Source organism: Dipodomys spectabilis, unplaced genomic scaffold (genome assembly GCF_019054845.1).
Source record: "Dipodomys spectabilis isolate Male_0828 unplaced genomic scaffold, ASM1905484v1 ptg000096l, whole genome shotgun sequence".
Lineage (NCBI taxonomy): Eukaryota > Metazoa > Chordata > Mammalia > Rodentia > Heteromyidae > Dipodomys > Dipodomys spectabilis.
In genome coordinates, this window is record NW_024870773.1 from 32,660,868 (window position 1) to 32,680,316 (window position 19,449).

The window sequence follows — 19,449 nt, forward strand, 5'->3', positions numbered from 1 at the left end:
TGTGCCTCAAGTGGTGGAGCACTAGACTCCAGTTAAAAAGCTCAGGGATAGAGCCCTAGTCCTGAGTTCAACCCCCAGGACCCACAAAAAAATAAAAATAAATTTCCCAAACAACATTAAATTCCTGCTCATGCATAACACAGCTCAGCTGATGTGGAGAACTTGCCATCATCAGTGATGTTGAAATCTTTGTGGAATCTGCTGTTACCTTGTACTTAATTTTATGAAAATGTCTCCCCAAATGCAATTGGTGCCGCCAAAACAAAGTAAGAGTTATGACAATCCTCCTAAACTAATTTCACATTGTTTTTAAGTGATAAGTTGAAATGTTTAGGTTTGTTGAAAAATGTATTTGTTGAGGAAAAGTTGGGCATCATTTTGGGAAAAGTGAATCAAACATACAAGATACAGTCTAAACTATATACTTCCAAAGCAATGCATTTTTTATCTATTAGCTTGGATCAATACATCTTTATATACCAATAGACAATTCTTTCTTTTCCTTTTTTTTTTTTGAAGAAGCAAGGTTTGAACTCAGCTCCACAGAGTTGTTCAGTTTTCTTGCTCAGCTGTTTTTATCCCACTTAAGCCATGACACTAGCCTATATATTTATTGACTATTTTCAGGATGAAATCTATCAGAATTTTCTGATCTGGTCACTACAAATATAGCTATCCATCTCTCAGCTTTCTGAATAGCCAGAATTATGAGCATGAGTCACTTGTGCTGTCCCAAAGGTCTCTTTCCTATGTTATAAATAAATGTTCATGGAAGTGCATATAACTTAGAAGTTGTCAGCTGTTGACAACTATCTACTGGAATATCATTCAACAGAAGAAATGAAAGATGAATAGTTGCTACTACACAAATAAACCCCCAAAATCATAACACTAAGAGAAACAAATCATGAAAGACTAAATGTAAATTCATGTTTATATAAACTATCCATACTAAGAAACGAGATAGAGAAAAATATTTTGGTAGTTTTCTTGGCCTGGGAAAATGAAGGATTTGCAGTGGCTGCTGGATAAGGGTTTAGAAATTCTCCTCAGGATGATAAAACTTTCTAAGTGTAACAATGTGGTACACAACTGTGACTACACTAAGAGGTGTTGCATTTTGCACATTAAATGTATGGACTCTGTGGCATATCCAAGTCATCTCAATTTTAAAAATGCAAAGACAAGCTGGGTGCTGGTAAATAATATCCATAATCTTAGCTAGTTGGGAAGTAAAAATCTAAGGACGGAGGTCCTTATCTCCAATAAAACAGCAATATACTGGAAGTGGACATGTGGCTCAAGCGACAGTAACCTGTGTGAAAAAGCCAAACAAGCTTGAAACCCTGAAATCAAGTCCCTGTACTGGCACAACAAATATTCTAGAATTTAAATAATGGTCTCATTTCTGAATATAAATAATATATGTTATAATAATATAAATAATATACATATTATAATATAAATAATATACATATTATAATATAAACAATATACATATTATAATATAAATAATATACATATTATAATAATATTTTTTGTTTTTGTACTGTCTAAAGTAAAAAGGAAATTTCCAGTTTTTCAAATATTTTGAAAATTAAGATTTGCAATTTTGTGACCTTTCTGTATAAGTTATATGAAATTTCATAAAATCAGTATGTAAAGATCTAGGGTTGGGAAGTGACTCAGTTGTGCAGCACCTGCATAAATACAGCAGCTTCTTGTTTAAAAAAATTTTTGTGCTAAAATGGAGTATTACTCTTATTAAAAGGGAGGCATGGCCTGTGTGTCTGTAGCCCATACCTATAATTTTAGCTACTCGGTAATCTGAGATCTGGAGCATTGTAGTTAAATGTTAGCCCAAACAGAGAATTTCTCTGGACTCTGTCTCTACTAAAACTAGCAAAAAGCAGGATTAGATGCATGACTTAAGTGGCAGAGCACCACCTTAGCAAGCAGAAAGCTGAATTCAAACCCTAGTTCCGTAATAACCCAGCTTTCTTTTTCATTCCTTGATACCCCCCAATTCTAATCCTGAGTCTCTGGCCTCCAGAATGCTTTCTGCCTAATCTTGACCACAGCTGAAAAATATCCCCACTCCCAGTCACCTTTGAGCTTCTGTAAACTGCCACTTGCATGTGATTCTGATTTATATAAATGCTGCCCTACTGGAGGTTGGAGCTACTCTCAGTCCCAGGACGAGGCAGTTATGGCCAGCCAAATAAAAACTTGTCACCTTTGCCCATGCTTTCATGGATTTTCTCAACCTAAGTTCATTACAGTATGGCCAAAAAGAGAAAAGGGGAAAGGATTAGGCTTAAAAATATGGTCTCTGCTGGTTATACATTGTCTTACTCGTTACTTTTTAAGGAAAGTAATAAGAGAGAACACAAACTTCCCTATATATATTTTAAGGTGATGACATTCTATCCAAACTAGAAAAACTATTATCATTAGCAAGAGAAAGTCATCATTCCCTATGGGAAGTATTAAACAGTCCTTTTTTGATAAAGTTATTGTAATTTCATCACTCAACTACAGCAAAGAAATGGAGATAAATTCAGAACATTTCTTTATTCAGTGGCCCAGCAATAAAACTAAAATCTACAAATATGTATTACATGTATATATATATATATATATATATATATATATATATATATGGCTTTTTAAACCTTTTATAATTTCTATGATCCATATAGTTGATATTAAAATACTTGCCTTCATGGAGGGGATGTGGATAGAAGGGAACCTTATTGCATTGCTGGTAGGAGTGTAAACTTGTTCAACCACTTTGGAAAGTAGTATGGAGGTTCCTCCACATAGAGCTCCCCTATGACCAAGCAATCCCACTTTTGGACATTTACCCAAATGATAACAAACAAGACCATCCTAAAGCTACCAGCACAACTATGTTTATTGCAGCATTATTTACCATAGCTAAGATATGGAACCAACCCAGATGCCCCTCAGTAGATGAATGGATCAAGAAAATGTGGTATATACACACAATGGAATTCTACGCCTCCAGCAGAAAGAATGACATTGCTCTATTTTGTTAGGAAATGGAAAGACTTGGAAAAAATTATATTAACTGAAGTAAGCCAGGCCCAAAGAAACATAGGTCCCATGGTTTCCCTTATTTGCAATAACTAGTATATGCCTGAGTCAAGCAGAAAAGGTCAGATAAGTTGATGTTAGGGAAATGAACCCTAAGGTATGTATTCAAATGTTTTTTTCTTTCATGCGATTGTTTCTAACACATTTATAAGATGATTTCTTTGTTGCTTTGTATGTCCCTTCCCCACAGTATAACCCCTGCTTTCACTGTATTTGAAGTTGGTATAATTTGTGGAGAGGAAGGGAAAAAACAACTCGTTTAAATAGAGATACAGGTGGACCCATTGCAACAATGAGATGTATAAATCATTATGTCGAAAAAGGAACTTTAGGGTCTGGGAAGGTGGCTCAGTGGTAGAGTGCTTGCCTTGCATGCCTGAGGCCTTGGGTTCAATTCCTCAGCACCACATAAGCAAAAAGAAAAAAGCCGGAAGTGGCGCTGTGGTTCAAGTGGTAGAGCACTAGCCTTGAGCTGAAGAGCTGAGGGACAGCATCCAGGCCCAGAGTTCAGGCCCCACAACCAGACCAAAAAAAACAAAACAACAAACAACAAAAAAAGGAACTGTACAACTTTGGCAGGGGGGGTGGGGATGGGGGGGAGATGGGAAGAGGAAACAAAGGAGGAGGCAACAATGCTCATTAAGAAATGTACTCATTATCTTGCCCATGTAATTGTAACCCCTCTGTATGGTATTTTCACATTAAAAATAAATAAATAAATAAAGGACAAGCTTCCTTATCACAGTGAAAAAAAATACTTGCTTTCAGACTCCCTAAAATACCTATTTGAAAGTAAATAAAATCTCAGAATTCATTTTCTTTTGTTCAATCTGATAATGGTTTGCCTTTGGTTTTCCATTGTATTCTTGAGAAATTTGTCACTCAGTGCTATAAGAAACTAGGTACTCATTTTAAACCTTTGTGCACATTAAAGCTTTAGTTAAATATTACTGATGGGGGGAAGCCCCAAAGTTTCATCATGAGCAGAACATTCAGAAACACAGTTATAGGAAAATAGCCTTTTTCTCACTTGAATCACTCAGACTTTGTGTATAAATGCCAAAGGAAACAAAGCATTTTGTAAATATAGACAATAGAGTATAATTAAAATTTTATGAAACACTTCAGTTTTTACCAATTAATTTACCTGTTTCCAATTAAGTTTTAGATCCTTTACTTCTACATATAGCTTCCTAACATATGTTTGAAGTTGTTTTATTTCTTCTTCTTCATTATGTTTTTCTTTTGCTCTTAATATTGTCTCAGTGTTTCCAAAATATTGATCATAATTTTCTTTCTTCAAATCATCTTGTTGTGAGAGAATTCTGCATTTAAGTATAGGCATTTTAAAATTCCTACTTTGGTAATTTGATTCCTTTACATCATATGGTTGTTTACTATGCTATTATTTAGTTACTATACTAAAAATGTCCCATGTCTTCAATATTCTACATTTCACATGTTTTTAATTTCTCACTTGAAATTCTCTTAAAGATTATAATTACTTGAAAGATAATAATTTGTAGGAACCCTAGATTTGAAGTGTGTATGGATGCATGATGCCAGCAGAAAACACTGGTTGTGTGTTTGTTTAGGCTAAATGTTTGCCCTTTTGTAGTAATCCTGTCAGAAGACAGGAATGAGGTTGCTTCCTGGTATTCTATTATCTGCCTATCTTGGAATGAGCCCTTCTAATCTGTTCTCTTAAGATAGCCCCAGGACAACTGAACCTATAATAGCAGAGAGGGAAACCTCAGTGGTTTAACTATGTCTGCTGGTTACACTCATTCTTCGCCCCATGGTGGTATTGGAATATTAATTATTTAATATTAAAATATTCAATATAAGATATCACCACATGGACATTTCTTTATCCATTGACTCAGTACCTGCTCATCAGAACTAGCAATAACGAAGTGTATTTTGCTCATTGGTGTGGTAATTTCACATGAAGTGCCACTTTAGTAAATATTATAGAAAAGGCATTCTTAATTTTTCACAGTTTTAGAAGTTGAAAATTATATTCACCACTCAGAAATAATTACCCACAGGAAAAACAGATAACTAATTTTTAAGTAATTTACGAATGAGTTTATATATTAATCTGAAATTTAAAAAGTAAAGAGACAACAAGTGGTAGGGTGCTATCCTTGAGCAAAAGAAGCTCAGGTACAGCGCCCAGGGCCTGTGTTCAAGGCCCAGGACGGGCAAAAAAAAAAAGTGAAGAGACAAAGTGGGGGAAAATGCAGTCATAAATTCAATATACCTCCTAAAATTTTAAGAAAAGTAAGGGAAAGTATGGGTTGGGAAGTATGAGTGAGAATGTTGAAAGAAGTGAAATTGAGCAAAACATATTCTATTCATGAACTGTTTTGTTGAAGGACAACACCTTCATACAACTACTTAAAGATAATAAAAATATTTTAATTGTCATCAATTAGCACTGTTCAAAAGGTGTATTTTCCCCCTATTCCTTCTTTTATTAACCTGCCTTCTTCCATTATGAGAAATGAGTCTGAAAGTAAAAATAGACAGGATGGGAGAGAATGATGCGAGGGATGACTGATTTAGAATCTTTGGACACTTCGATGAACATGTTATATTCCCCTTACAAATCCATTTGAGGTTCAGAAAAAATAAAACACAATAAATGATTTTATGACATTAAGGAACATCTATAGGTGGTTTGACACGAGTATTCATATTATTATGATCCAAAAATAAAATGAAGAGAATAATATCTTGTAAAGAAGATATATTTTTTATTTTCAGGTAACACTTTCAAATAATCTTATTTATTGTAGATAATCTGAAAATGTGTCTTTGAAAAGTAATACATTCTTTTAGCATAGAAACTTAAAATACTTTTATCAATGTGGGAGAAAGATATATTGAATATACTTCTCAGAATTTTCCTTTAATGGTACTTTTTATTTCTTGCATGTTAAGAATGAAATTTTTGGCTCTGTGTCTACCTCAATGGGAGTAGTTTGCTTAACATATGTGAGGCCAATAATTGGACACACATTACTGAAAATAAATGAATACAAAAAATATACAACTTCATATCTTTCTTAAACATTACTTGTGGGTTAGAAAATCAGCAATTTCAAAGTCTTTTACTGCAGTTGTAAACTAATATGAGAATAACATATATATTAACTAAAGTCCTTTCTAAAATTTCATATGCTAACATATAAACATTAATATTCATGAATATGAAAATTATATAAAATACAATTTTTATATTTTATATAACCTTTATGTTTGAGGATTTATTTAAAATAAAAATTGTAAATAATAAAAGTTATATAATGTTCTTCCTTACAGCAATAATTGTCAATAATTACATGAGAAACAAGTCTAAATTCTCATAGCTAAAAAAAACAGAAGACCTGCTCCTATTTACTGTGCTTTTAAATGTCCATTAAAATCATGAGTTGGAAGAATATGCACTGAATTATTAGGAATTTTCATAGTTAAAAATCGATCATATTATTATCAAAAATGAGCATTCCACACTAAGAAGTTTTCTCCCTGCAAAACCTCAGAAGGCAAGCCAAAACTTTCAATGATCTTATTTATCTGAATAGTATGAAAAATAATTGTTCCAAAGTTTCTTAATAATACCTCATATGGCAGATTTCATCCTGTTCCATTTCTCCTTCCTCTAATGGGGATTTCACTTCTATGTCTAGTAGCTCTTCCTGTGGTCCTCTGACCTCATTTTCCATTATTTTAATTTTTCTTGAAAGCAATTCATATTGACTAGTTTTACATTCTATTAGTCTGTCACATGAGTGAAGTAAATCCGCAAGATTCAATGAGCCACCAGCATCTGTGTCAAGGCAAAAACAACATAGAAATAAAAATGCTAACATTCTCTATAGAAGCACTGTATATTTTTACATACACTGAAAAAATGTACAGTGAGTGCCTATAAAGTAAAATGTATTAAACTAGGTACTGCAGATAAAACAGATGAACTCTGCTGTTTTTTTCCTTTCCTTGAAGTGTAGTGAAGTAGTTCTAGTTACCTTAAAATGAAGGCAAAAAGTAACCATATGATCCAGCAATACCACTCCTAGACATTTATTCAAAAGATTACAAAGAAAAGTACAGTAAAGCCATGTGCACAATCATGTTCATTCACCATATTTACCATAACCAAGGTATGGAAACAGTCCAGGTGTTCCTCAATGGATGAATGAATCAACAAAATGTGTTATACATACATATTGGAATTTTACTCATCCTTTAAAAAAAAGAATGCTATTACATCATTTGTGAATAAATGGAAAAAATGTTAAGCCTAAAAAAAGACAGGATGCATGTTCTCTCTTAAATATAGAAGCTAGACCTAATTTATAAATATACAAGTAAATACATATTGGGTCTTATGCAAGTTTACACAAAGGTATTTGCTGAAGTATGGTATATGTAAGGGAGAATTCAAACAGTGTAGTTCCTTAGAAAAACTCACAGCCCAACAAAATGACTACCAGGAAATTAGCACTTAAAGGGTATGGAGGAGAGGTCAAGAGGAGATGGTAGACAAATAAAGAGAGGAAGGGGGAAGAATGAAACCATGATATTCAACGCATATCCAATGAAACCAGGAAAACTGAGGGGAGGGATTGGGTTGAAAGTGATAGGAAAGAATCATTAAAGGACTAACATCAATCAAGATGCTTATATTATTATACTTATAAACGGATTTGTTAACCGGCAGCTTCTGTGTGCAACTACTTAACAACAAAAATATCTCTTAAAGAAAAAAATGATGAACATTTGTTTTCTTAACAGAAGCAATGGATACAAGAAGACAATAACTCAGTGCCTTAATACATGAAAGAAATTAATTTCCTTCTGAGAATTCTACATTGAGCCATACTTTCATTAGAATACCAGCATAAGGTAGAGTGTTTTCCATACATGTAAAATATTTTTTAAAAATCTCTTACTTCCTACATAGAATGTATCAGGAAGCTATAGAAGAAGTGTTCCAAGAAATGAGAGATCACCAAGAAAACAAAAGACAGAAACCCAGAGGACCAAGCTGGTCTTAATTGGCAGGACACAGTGCAGAATAAGCATAGAGTCTCTGGTTCAAGGTTCATCTGAAAAACACAATGCCAGTGAGCCAACTGCAGAGCTCTTCTAAGTTCAAATGCAATAGAAATTAGAGGTTGAAAGAAAGGGAACATGAGGTTGTTGCTGTCGGATGTTCTCAAAATATTTTTTTAACTTGAACTCAAGGCCTGGGTGCTGTCCCTGAGCTCTTTTGCTCAAGGCTTGTGCTATACCAATTTGAGTCACAGGGCTACTTCTGGTTTTCTGGCCTTTTGGCGGTAAATCAGAGGTAAGAATCACATGGACTTTCCTGCTCCGGTTGGCCTTGAACCATGGTTATCAGATCCCAGCCTGCTGAGTAGCGAAGGTCACAGGTGTGAACCACCAGCACCACCCAGCTTGTTCTCAAAATCTTAATGCTTCATCCTTGTTTATTCTTGATGTCTTTCTTTTTTTTATTATGAAAATAAAAGGAAGGAAAGTAATATACAAAAGTAAAAAGATATTAATGTTTTTCCCCAGGATAAAAGTTTCTGCCTGATCTTGTAAGCCAATGTTTTGTTCATCTAACTCATCCAAGAATTATGTGGGTTTTTTTTTTTGTTTAATCAGATACTCAAATTCATATATATCTGTATATGTATGAATACGTATATTATATATGAATGTGTAGAAACTACTAGAAAGACAAACAGAAGAATTTAACTTCTGCAGGTGAGGAGATATCAAATCATATTTCTCTTTTGCACTTCTTTCTACATGACAAATGGTTCACATTGAATAAATATTAATTTTGAAAAAGCAAGAATTTAATACTTCTAACCCTCACCAGAAGGGTTAGAAGAGGAACAGTATGTCAATAATGTCATAAAAATGATCTGAAATTTTCTAATGAAATTGTCTCATTTGTCAGATTAGACAAATAATGTATGCAACCAATTTAAAAATACTCCTGAAGAGATAGGTTCCAGTGGCTCAAACGTGTTATCCAAGCTATTTGGGTGGCTGAGAGCTGAGGATTGCAGTTCAAAGCCAACCCAGATAGAAAAGTTAGTGAGACTCTTACCTAAATTTACCACCAAAAAGCCAAAAATGGAGGTTTGGCTCAAGTATTAGAGAACTAGCCATGAGAGAAAAAGCTAAGTGACAAAGCCCAGGCCCTGAATCCAATCCTTAGTAACAGGAAAGAAGGAAGGAAGGAAGGAAGGAAGGAAGGAAGGAAGGAAGGAAGGAAGGAAGGGAGGGAGGGAGGGAGGGAGGGAGGGAGGGAGGGAGGGAGGGAGGGAGGGAGGGGAGATAGGAAGATGGGAAGGGATGAGGGAAGGGAAGGGAGGGAGGAAAGGACTTTAAATGTATAAAAACAGAAATCAGTTTAAAAGATAGAAAAGGCAAAGGATTTTTATACTTGATGAAACAAGATTGAAAAAGAAGCTCCACATTTATGCTAAATTTGATTCCATAGAAAAACCTACTACCAGCAACAAAGTCATTTCATTATCATAAAAGGATTAGTTCATTGCAAGATGATTCATTGATTATGAGCCAAATAATGGCTTCAAGGTACAAGTAGCAAAACTACCACACTCTCAAAGAAGTAGACCAAATCCCTACTATTGTTAGAGATTCCAGCAAACTCAAAACAAAATGCACAATTAACCATCAAAAATACATTATCGGGCTGGGAAGGTGGCTCAGTGGTAGAGTGCTTGCCTTGCATGCCTGAGGCCCTGGGTTCAATTCCTCAGCACCACATAAGCAAAAAGATAAAACTGGAAGTGGCGCTGTGGCTCAAGTGTGGTAGAGTGCTAGCCTTGAGCTGAAGAGCTGAGGACAGCGCCCAGGCCCAGAGTTCAGGCCCCATGACCTAACCCCCCCCAAAAAAATATATATATAATCATGAAAAATATGATACACGCAAACAAAACCATGCATTTTAATAAATTTGTACATATTTAAGACCATATAATAAATCTTAATACAGGATCTAGTTAAAATAATATAGTCCATGAAAAGTATTTTTCTTGATCATAAAAAATTAAATAAGAAATTAATAACAATATTACTCTTGAAAAACTCAAAAATTTGCATACTAAATAGCAAACATCAAAATAACTTTTGGTCATAAAGGTAATAAATATGGAAACATTTTGAATGTAAGTTAAAACACATTAAAATAGAAAGTACAGAATGTAGCCTCTAGAGTAGTTTAACAAAAGTTTCTAACACTGAATGATTATGTGAAAGAGGTCTATTTTTCACTATAAGTTATTAGCATGCATCACCCAATACCAGGAGATTTTCATTGTGATTATTTCATTGATGTATACAGTATGATATTAATTGGCATACAAAATATATTTTGAACTTTTGAAACTGAGTAACGGAAAACAATTGATTTTTAAATTGCCAAAAAGGATTTGAAAATTAGTAACAAAGCAGTAGTGCAAATAGAAAAATAAACACAGGAAAAGATGTTTAACCTTACTAGCCATTAGACAGTATTGAGAGGCTTAATAGACATCCATTAAATTGTTAAACTTAAATTTTCAATAATATATATTCCATAATATATAAAGGAACTGAAGCCCTTATTGATGAAAAGTGAAAAAATATACAAATGTAAAAATAATTGGCAGTTACTTAAAAGAGAAATAGAGGAAAGAGGATTTTTTGTGGGAATTTGTTAAGCATCTTGATTATTGATTAAATATGTGACATATATACTAACAGACTTGTCAGACATTATCAAATGGCACAATTTATGGATGGTTTGCCCTGTATCAATAATACTTTACTGAATTATTAAAAAGAAAAACTATGTAGCCAGAAGAGATGCATAAGAAGTAAAGGGAAAGAAAAAGAGAAAAAGAGATAGGAGTGTGGGAGGGAGGTAAAAAGGGAGGGAATAAGGGATTAAAGCTAGAAGAGTAAGATAGATGTTTAAACTTAACCCAGATAAAAAGATAGCTGGGATTTATGCAAGGGATAGCATATTTGAAGTTTTAAAGATACATATGTGAATGAAAATATAAGTAACATAATACCCCAGTATCTTATGACACAGTGCTGAACATTGTATGAACATAACTACAGCATACATTGAAAGATGTTTATGCAGCACTCCTAACTTTATTTTCCATTCTAGGTTATTTGGTTCACAGAAAAATATTCTTACAGGCTAAGGGAACTCACAATGGTCTGCAGTTGGTTCAGTTGACTGAGCTGAGTCATTAAGACCTTTCATAACATTTCCTAGTTTACTGACCTATAAAATAAATAGCACTGTTTCAAAAATTCCCAAACATATTCATATCATATATAAAGCCACAACAATGGTAATTAAATCTTATGTCAAAATATCAGCAAATACTTGTAAAAAGACAGATTGCTGTCAAAAGTCTATCTTTGTCAATGGCCATAGTTTCTTAGTCCATTTTTTTTCAAATTCTTTATTATGATTAAGTGATTACATAATTTCCCAAATTTCACTGTATTGTGGGATAGGGATGCTTAGTCCATTTTTAAAAGTCTTTATGTAACATTTTGTTATGATGGCTCTATTTTGGCATTACTTTTTTAATGCATAATGAGTCACATTAGCTTAAATCATTTTTAATAAGTTACTATTTGATATTATTAAAGTTTATGATTACAGGCACTTTCAACTTATAGGTTGTTACTTCTTTTGAATAAAATCAAGTTGTAACTGTTAAACTTAAAATTGAACTGGTAGACATAGTAACTACTGAAAGGCAGATTTCGAGGATCAAGTTTCATGGCCAGTATTGGCATAGAGTTCCATGCATTTCATCCAGTTGCTTGGAGATGTGGTACAAAGCTGCCATCCAGCTATGACAATAGGTCAGTGGAGAGTGTACTTGTCATCCTGAGCACCACAAGGAAACACAAGAAATCATAGCTCACCACAGGCAAGCATAAAGCCAGGCCATCTCTCAGAAATAACCAATGTGAAAAAGGGCTAGGTGAGTTGTTCAACTGGTAGGGTGAATGCTTAGCAAAAATGAAACCTCAAGTTTAAACCTCGTACTGCCAAAAAACATTGATGTTTCTTAAAAATTCCATGATTGATCAAGATGCAAATTCCTTGTACAAATAAAGATATAAAAATATAACAATAAAATAAAGTCTATTTTTTGGGGGGGGAGGTCTGGTCATGGGGCCTGAACTCTGGGCCTGAGCGCTGTCCCTCAGCTCTTCAACTCAAGGCTAGTGCTCTACCACTTGAGCCACAGCGCCACTTCTGGCTTTTTTCTTTTTGCTTATGTGGTGCTGAGGAATTGAACCCAGGGCCTCAGGCATGCAAGGCAAGCGCTCTACCACTGAGCCAACTTCCCAGCCCAAATAAAGTCTATTTTTAAACAAAAAAAATCTACTACAGGCCTTTGTGTGGTGATACACATGCATAGTACCAGCTATGAAGGAAGCAGAGATCTAGAGCATCAATGTGTGCAGCAACCCCTGGCAAATGGTATAGAGGCTCCCATCTCAATAAATTAGCTCTACCTGGGTTTCCATGCCTGAACTCCCACCTCTGCAGGGGGCAGATAGAATTACAGTCTGAAGCAAGGAGGGACCAAAAAGAATGTCAACAAATACTAGGCTTTGCCTTCAAAACCATTATTAAAACCAGATATAAAAACAATATAAATTTGAAAGATCATCTAGAAAAACTAGATTTTTTTAAGAATCCATTTATCATTACTAAAGACAGACTTGGAGGCAAAGTAATAAAACCCCATATTGTATAGATGAAGTACTTAGTTCTAGTCATCTGGTAAATGGACACAAAGTAATCAACTCAAGGTCTATATGTCCAATCTTTTGTTAATTTTTTATTGTCACATTTCGCATTCCTCTCTTCCCTTTACTCAGTGCAGCCCTGATGAATCTAAGAAGCTGAGGATTCTTATCTGGAGAATCTGCTGCTTTAGTCCTTTTAGCCTCTCCAGCCCAACTTCAGAAATTGTGGTTGTAGCAGATACTCCAGGAAGGCCATTACTTGTCCTGACCTTTGTGCATGTTTGAATCATTCAATTCTTTCTGCACTCTATGCTGCAGATAAGTTGCACAGATGACCCCTGGGACCTAGAGAGCATCTAAAACGATTCAAGTGCTATTTACTGTCTTATACTGAATTTCAACAAAATATGTCAAATTTCCTGCTTCCAAACCTTTTCTCTTTCAATAACATGAGATCTCAAAGCCTCTCTGTCTCCTGCAGAGTGATTTCCTGGGATTTTTTTGTTGGTCATAGGGTTTGAACTCTGGTCTGGGTCTGTTCCTTAGCTCTTCAGCTTAAGGCTAGGCTTCTGCCACTTGAGCCACAGCACCACTTCTGGTTTTCTGGTGGTTAATTAGAGATAAGAGTCTCACAAACTTTCCTGCCTGGGCTGGCTTTGAACTGCAATCCTCAGATCTCAGCCTCCTGAGTAGCTAGGATTATAGGTGTGAACCTCCGGCGCCCAGCTTCCTGGGAATTGTTATTGGCAGCAATATATCTTCCTTGGCATCATTTCTCATGATGAATCCATATCCTTTGCTTACACTACAAAACTTCCTGGCTATGACTTATGCCTGCCTGCAGGCACCCATGAGAGACCACACAGGCCTCCACTCCAGGCATGATATCCCTGACATTAGTCTTGGGCAGTCCAGAAACTAGGGAGTGGGCAGCAGAGTCTCAGCCCCACTGCTCAAAGCTGAGCTGATACTGATTGATGGTGCTGCTTCTTTACTTCCTCCCAAGATCTGAGGGAAAATGGGCCTGGCACCCTGTGCATCTGCTCAAGGATCTCTGGGATCCACTCTGTTCCCACTATCTATCAAACAAAGTTCTTTTTATTATTGTTTAAATACCTTATGCTTTTCTTTAGATGTTTTCCTTTTAAGTCTAAAAAGAACAGTAAAACATTATCAGGTAAAATAAAATATATAAAATACAAGTAATATTGTCTTTTTCATCTAAAAATTGTCATAACTCACTTTTACTAGTGAAGTTTATAGGCTACTTAAAGTACATTTTCCTAAAATAAAGTAGATAGAAATATAAATGACAAAAATAATAGTACTGGACTGGATGCCTATATTAAGCATGAAGCCCTGAGTTCAAAGCCCAATACATCAACAACAAAATAACAACAATAATGATAATAATTTCCAGACCTGGAGAAGAAAATCAAAGCATAAGGAAAAACATACTGTTTCACTTGCATTATTTGATACAAATGTGTCAGCATTTTTTATTCAAAACCACAAACTTCTACAGATACTAAATCTCATTGGACATTGTTTGAAAGCCCTCATATGAGAAACCACTTTTTAAACAATAGTATTTAGCATTCTTAGGACCTATTATGCAAGTACTATGCATTATTTTAAGCACTTTACAGCAAGTTGATGAGGTACATAATGTATTAAGAACACAAACATTTAGGCAAAGAAAATTAGGTAACATTCTAAGCCCATGCAGCTGTTCAGTGACCGAACCATGATTGAGACTCATGAATTCTGTCTTCAAGTGTTTCACAATATACTATGGGTGCACTATTCATTAAAGGGCTTTTAAATGATGCAACAACAGCAAATGAATCCATACTAGCTTTCCATTTGGGTTGTAACTACAATTACTGAACCTTGGAGATTTTATCAAAGATTAAAAGACATAAATTCAACTAATATTTATTACACATATTAATAACACTTATAAGAAAAAAGGATTTTATGTGTTGTAACTTTAATCCAAAAGAAATTTTTCATTCACATTGCAACAGTTTTTAAATTGGATGTACATGGCCTTCCTTTATTCCAAGAATCAAAAATATTCAATTAATACCCCTGCTTTATAGTGTCTTTTACACACCACAGCTACTTAGGATGATGCAGGAAATATACCAAGAAGATTAAACTTTCCTAATTATGTTCTAGATTGGGTTTATGGATGAATTTTATTTTATTTTATTTTTGGTCTTGGGGCTTGAATTCTGGGCCTTGGTGCTATCCCTGAGCTCTTCAGCTCAAGGCGAGTACTCTACCACTTGAGCCACAGCACCACTTCCAGTCTTCTGGTGGTTAATTGGAGACAAGATTCTAACAGACTTTCCTGCCTGGGCTGGCTTTGAACCTCAAACCTCAGAGCTCATCCTCCTGAGTAGCTGGAATTATAGGCATGAGCCACCAGCACATAGCTTTTTGGTTGTATTTTATAGCATAATTTTTAAAAACATTCTCCAGGGTATTTCAATTTGAGATTATCATTTGAATGTTCATTTACATTACTCTAGTCCATTTCTTATCCATTTCATAATTAAAACTTGTTATTATATCTGACCGGTATGAATGCATATGCATATAAACAAAAGCAGAAAGAATAATTCATTCTCTATACATTCTCCAACATCATTACCAGGCCTTGTAATACTTGAACATAGAAATTAAATCAAAAACTCATGTCCTTCTCTACTGAAGCATTTCCAACAGTATTGCAAACATACTAACAAAGCTTCACTTTACAAAGCATCATCTCCCATAAAATTCACATTCATAGCCAGGTACTGGTGGCTTATGCCTGTAATCCTAGCTACTCAGGAGAGATATGAGGATTATGGTTTGAAACAAGCCTGGAAAGAAAAAAAAAATCATGTGACTCTTATCTCAAATTAGACACCAAAAGCTAGAAGTAGAAGTAAAGCTTAAGCTGCAGCCTGTTAGCCTTGAGTAAAAAAGGCTAAGCAAGAGCACAAGGTATTGAGCTCAAGCCCCAACATTACTAGCACAATCAGATATTTCTTGGGCTGTTATACAGCTTTTATGATTGCTTGTTCCAGTACCCTCTAGATTCCCAGAATGACTTCTGTGTGTCTACTTTTCCATGCTTTTCTTGTCAAATTCAAAAGATCCATAACTTTCACACATTGATATAGGGCAGTCCTACCATTTTTTTGTCTTCAGATCACACCACTTTGTATATTTTAAAAAGAAAAATGATTATCATTAGCATGTCTTTGAATGGAAATAAAGTATTTAGAGGTGGTACCTTCCTTGATCTTGGTCTGTTCTAATTGAACTACATCCATCCTTTATTTGTAATAAACTGACAGTGGCTGGAATGGCTTCCCATCAGTTAATGGGATAGGAGATGATGTGCAGGCTGTGTTTTCAATTTCAGTTTTCCTCACATGCCAGGCAGGAAGATATCTTAAAAATTAATTTAAATTTTTTTCTAATACTTCCACTGACAATGCTTTAAAAAATAAATCTTATAACATTCCAACTTATCTCTATCTTCATTCATTAATTCAAAACACAGCTATAAAGTAACAGCTACTAACTGAAAAATATATATTCTTTGGTTTAAAAGGAAAATCAATACATAATTGTGATAGGTGTTATATGATGTGCATATTAGGTAATTATGATTAAGAACATGGAAGGATTTATAAAAGAACAAAGAGAGTGCTTTCCAAAAGCTCCTGTACTATAAGAAAAAATATGGGAATAACCATTTTACTTAAAGACTAGATATAATTATCATAATAAATTACTGATCTTGCTATCATAATAAATTTCTTCATGCTCAATCATTTCTTTTACTACTTCTTATAGTTTAGTATCTCATTTCTTTCACTTCAGAAACTATAATATGCTTGAAAGATAAAAAAAAGAGAATGTTTTATTGATGGTGATGGCATATAATTAGATAATAAGCTAGTATATAATTTTATAATATATAATATACTACCTTATATAATGTATATATTACATATAACATAAAATTAAATATTATATAATATTATAATAGTATAATATACAATTATATAAATAAGTATACTTAATATGATCATATAACATATAATCATAAATTAATATATTATTATGTAATATATAATATGTAATAATATATCATGTGTAATATATATTATATATATTATAGGTAATATAAAATATATCCATATATGTTATTATATAATACATAATATATAATTATTATGTATTATATAATATATACCATATTTACCTATCATATTATATAACATATAATATGGAATTATATATTGTATAATTATATACTATCTTATATTATTTATTACATATTACATAATTACATACAATTATATGTTATATAAGTATTATATACTACTTAATTCTATAATATATGATATAATAAAAATGATATGTATATTTAGTAATATAACATATCATGTTATATTAGAATATTATAATATATTGTACTAATATAATAGTACATAATAGTATATAAATAATATAAGGATAATGTATTATATTATATAATATGTAATATAATATCATATATAACAAATAATATAAGAGATAGCATATGATAAATTCATTTCAAATAACATTGTGCCTCTTAAAATACTATATCCTGAAAAGTAATTTACACTCTATAATAGGATTTTCAGATGTTTCTTTCAGAGTATAAGAATCTGTACATTATTATAATTCATTACTATGAATTCATATTTGTTGTTCCACCATTTCCTTTCCATAACACTTTCACAAAAAATAGTAAGCATCTTTGGAATAATACAGAATCTCATAAATTAGTTAATAAATAATATTACAATCAACACAGAAATCTGGACAAATTTTATCAATTTATGAGAGAGACATGTAATAATCTCAAGGTTGAGAAAATCCATGGAGGCATGGGCAAAGGTGACAAGGAGTTTTTATTGGGCTGTCTGTGACTGCCTTGACCTGGAACCGAGAGCAGCCCAACCTCCAGTAGGGCAGAGTTTATATGTGTCAGAACCACACACAAGTGGCAGTTTACAGAAGCTCAAAGATGACTAGGAATGGGAATATTCTTCAGCTGTGGTCAGTATCAGGCAGATAGCATTCTGGAGGCCAGAGATTCGGGACTGGAATTGGGGGTTATCAAGGAATGAAAAAAAAGCTGAGTTATTAAAGACATAATCAGTATTCTCTTTAAGTTTTGCTTTCTATTTCTTTCCAATTACTAACAGTAAATTATTACATACAAAATACAACTGTATCCATATCTTGAAAAGGTTTTCTGGATTCAAATTATTGCTTTACACTGCTGTAGTGGAATTTTAAATTAAAATAAGCTTTTTGAGAACAATGTACATATTGAACAAAATCCTTTTTAAAACTCCTATAGTTAGTTAAGAATTCTATTGGATTCAGTCATAATAAAGAATTAGAAACACAGAAAATTTATATAAATACTGGTCCCTGCAGCATTAATGGTAATTCAAGTGCATGAAAAGTAACTGGAACTTCTCATTCCTACATAAACAGACTCCTATATGCTGTTACTAGTCATGAAAATCATGATTTTGAAGCATATGAATTAATTTATTAGCAGTATTGAGAGACAAAAACATGTCATATTATTTTCAAGATTTCCAATCTTCATAAAGCTAAGAAGTTTTCTCTGTGGTGTAACATCAAAAGGAAAGTCAGCAGTTTCAAAAATACATATTCACATGAGAATTTATATAAAATATAGTTCTAACATTTCTTCATAATACCTAAAATTGCAGGGCTTGTCCAATTCATTGTTTTCACTCACTGAATATAGATTCATTTTTGATAACCCTTTTCTCATCCCCTTGACCTTATGCTTCAATTTTTTCTTTTTCCCTGAAGGTACTTCACAGTGACTATTTTTATGTTTTATTAGTTTGTCACATGAAGGACATGCAGCCTTGAAATTCAGTGGGCAACCAGAATCTGTATCAAAGTACAAACACAGAAATAAAATATTAGCATGTTTTGTAAATAAAATACTATATTTTTCATATTTACTTATCATGCACTGAATCAATGTAAGTTGAGTCCTACAATGTGGAACATTGTGGATGACACACTGCTTCTACTATTTACCTAAACATGTAATGAAAAAGACAATCAAACAGCCAATATAAATTCAGATAGATGTTAAATAAAAACAGAGTTCTGTGAATACCTAAGGGAATTTTATCTACAATGGAACCAAAATGGCTGTCCTAGGACAATTATAGTGACGAAGGATAAGCAGGAATTAGCTAGAGAGAGGGTAAAGATTCTTTAGCTAATCAAGAAAATTTGCTGAGACTCATTCACCTATGATTTTACTCAAGGTGGAGGAATAGGTTCTGATTTAAATTCCTACCTGAAACAACAAAAATACATGAAAAAAATGTAATGGACATCAGACAATAAAGTGTAATCCTCAAATGATACTGCTTCCTATCAAGAGAGAGTTTC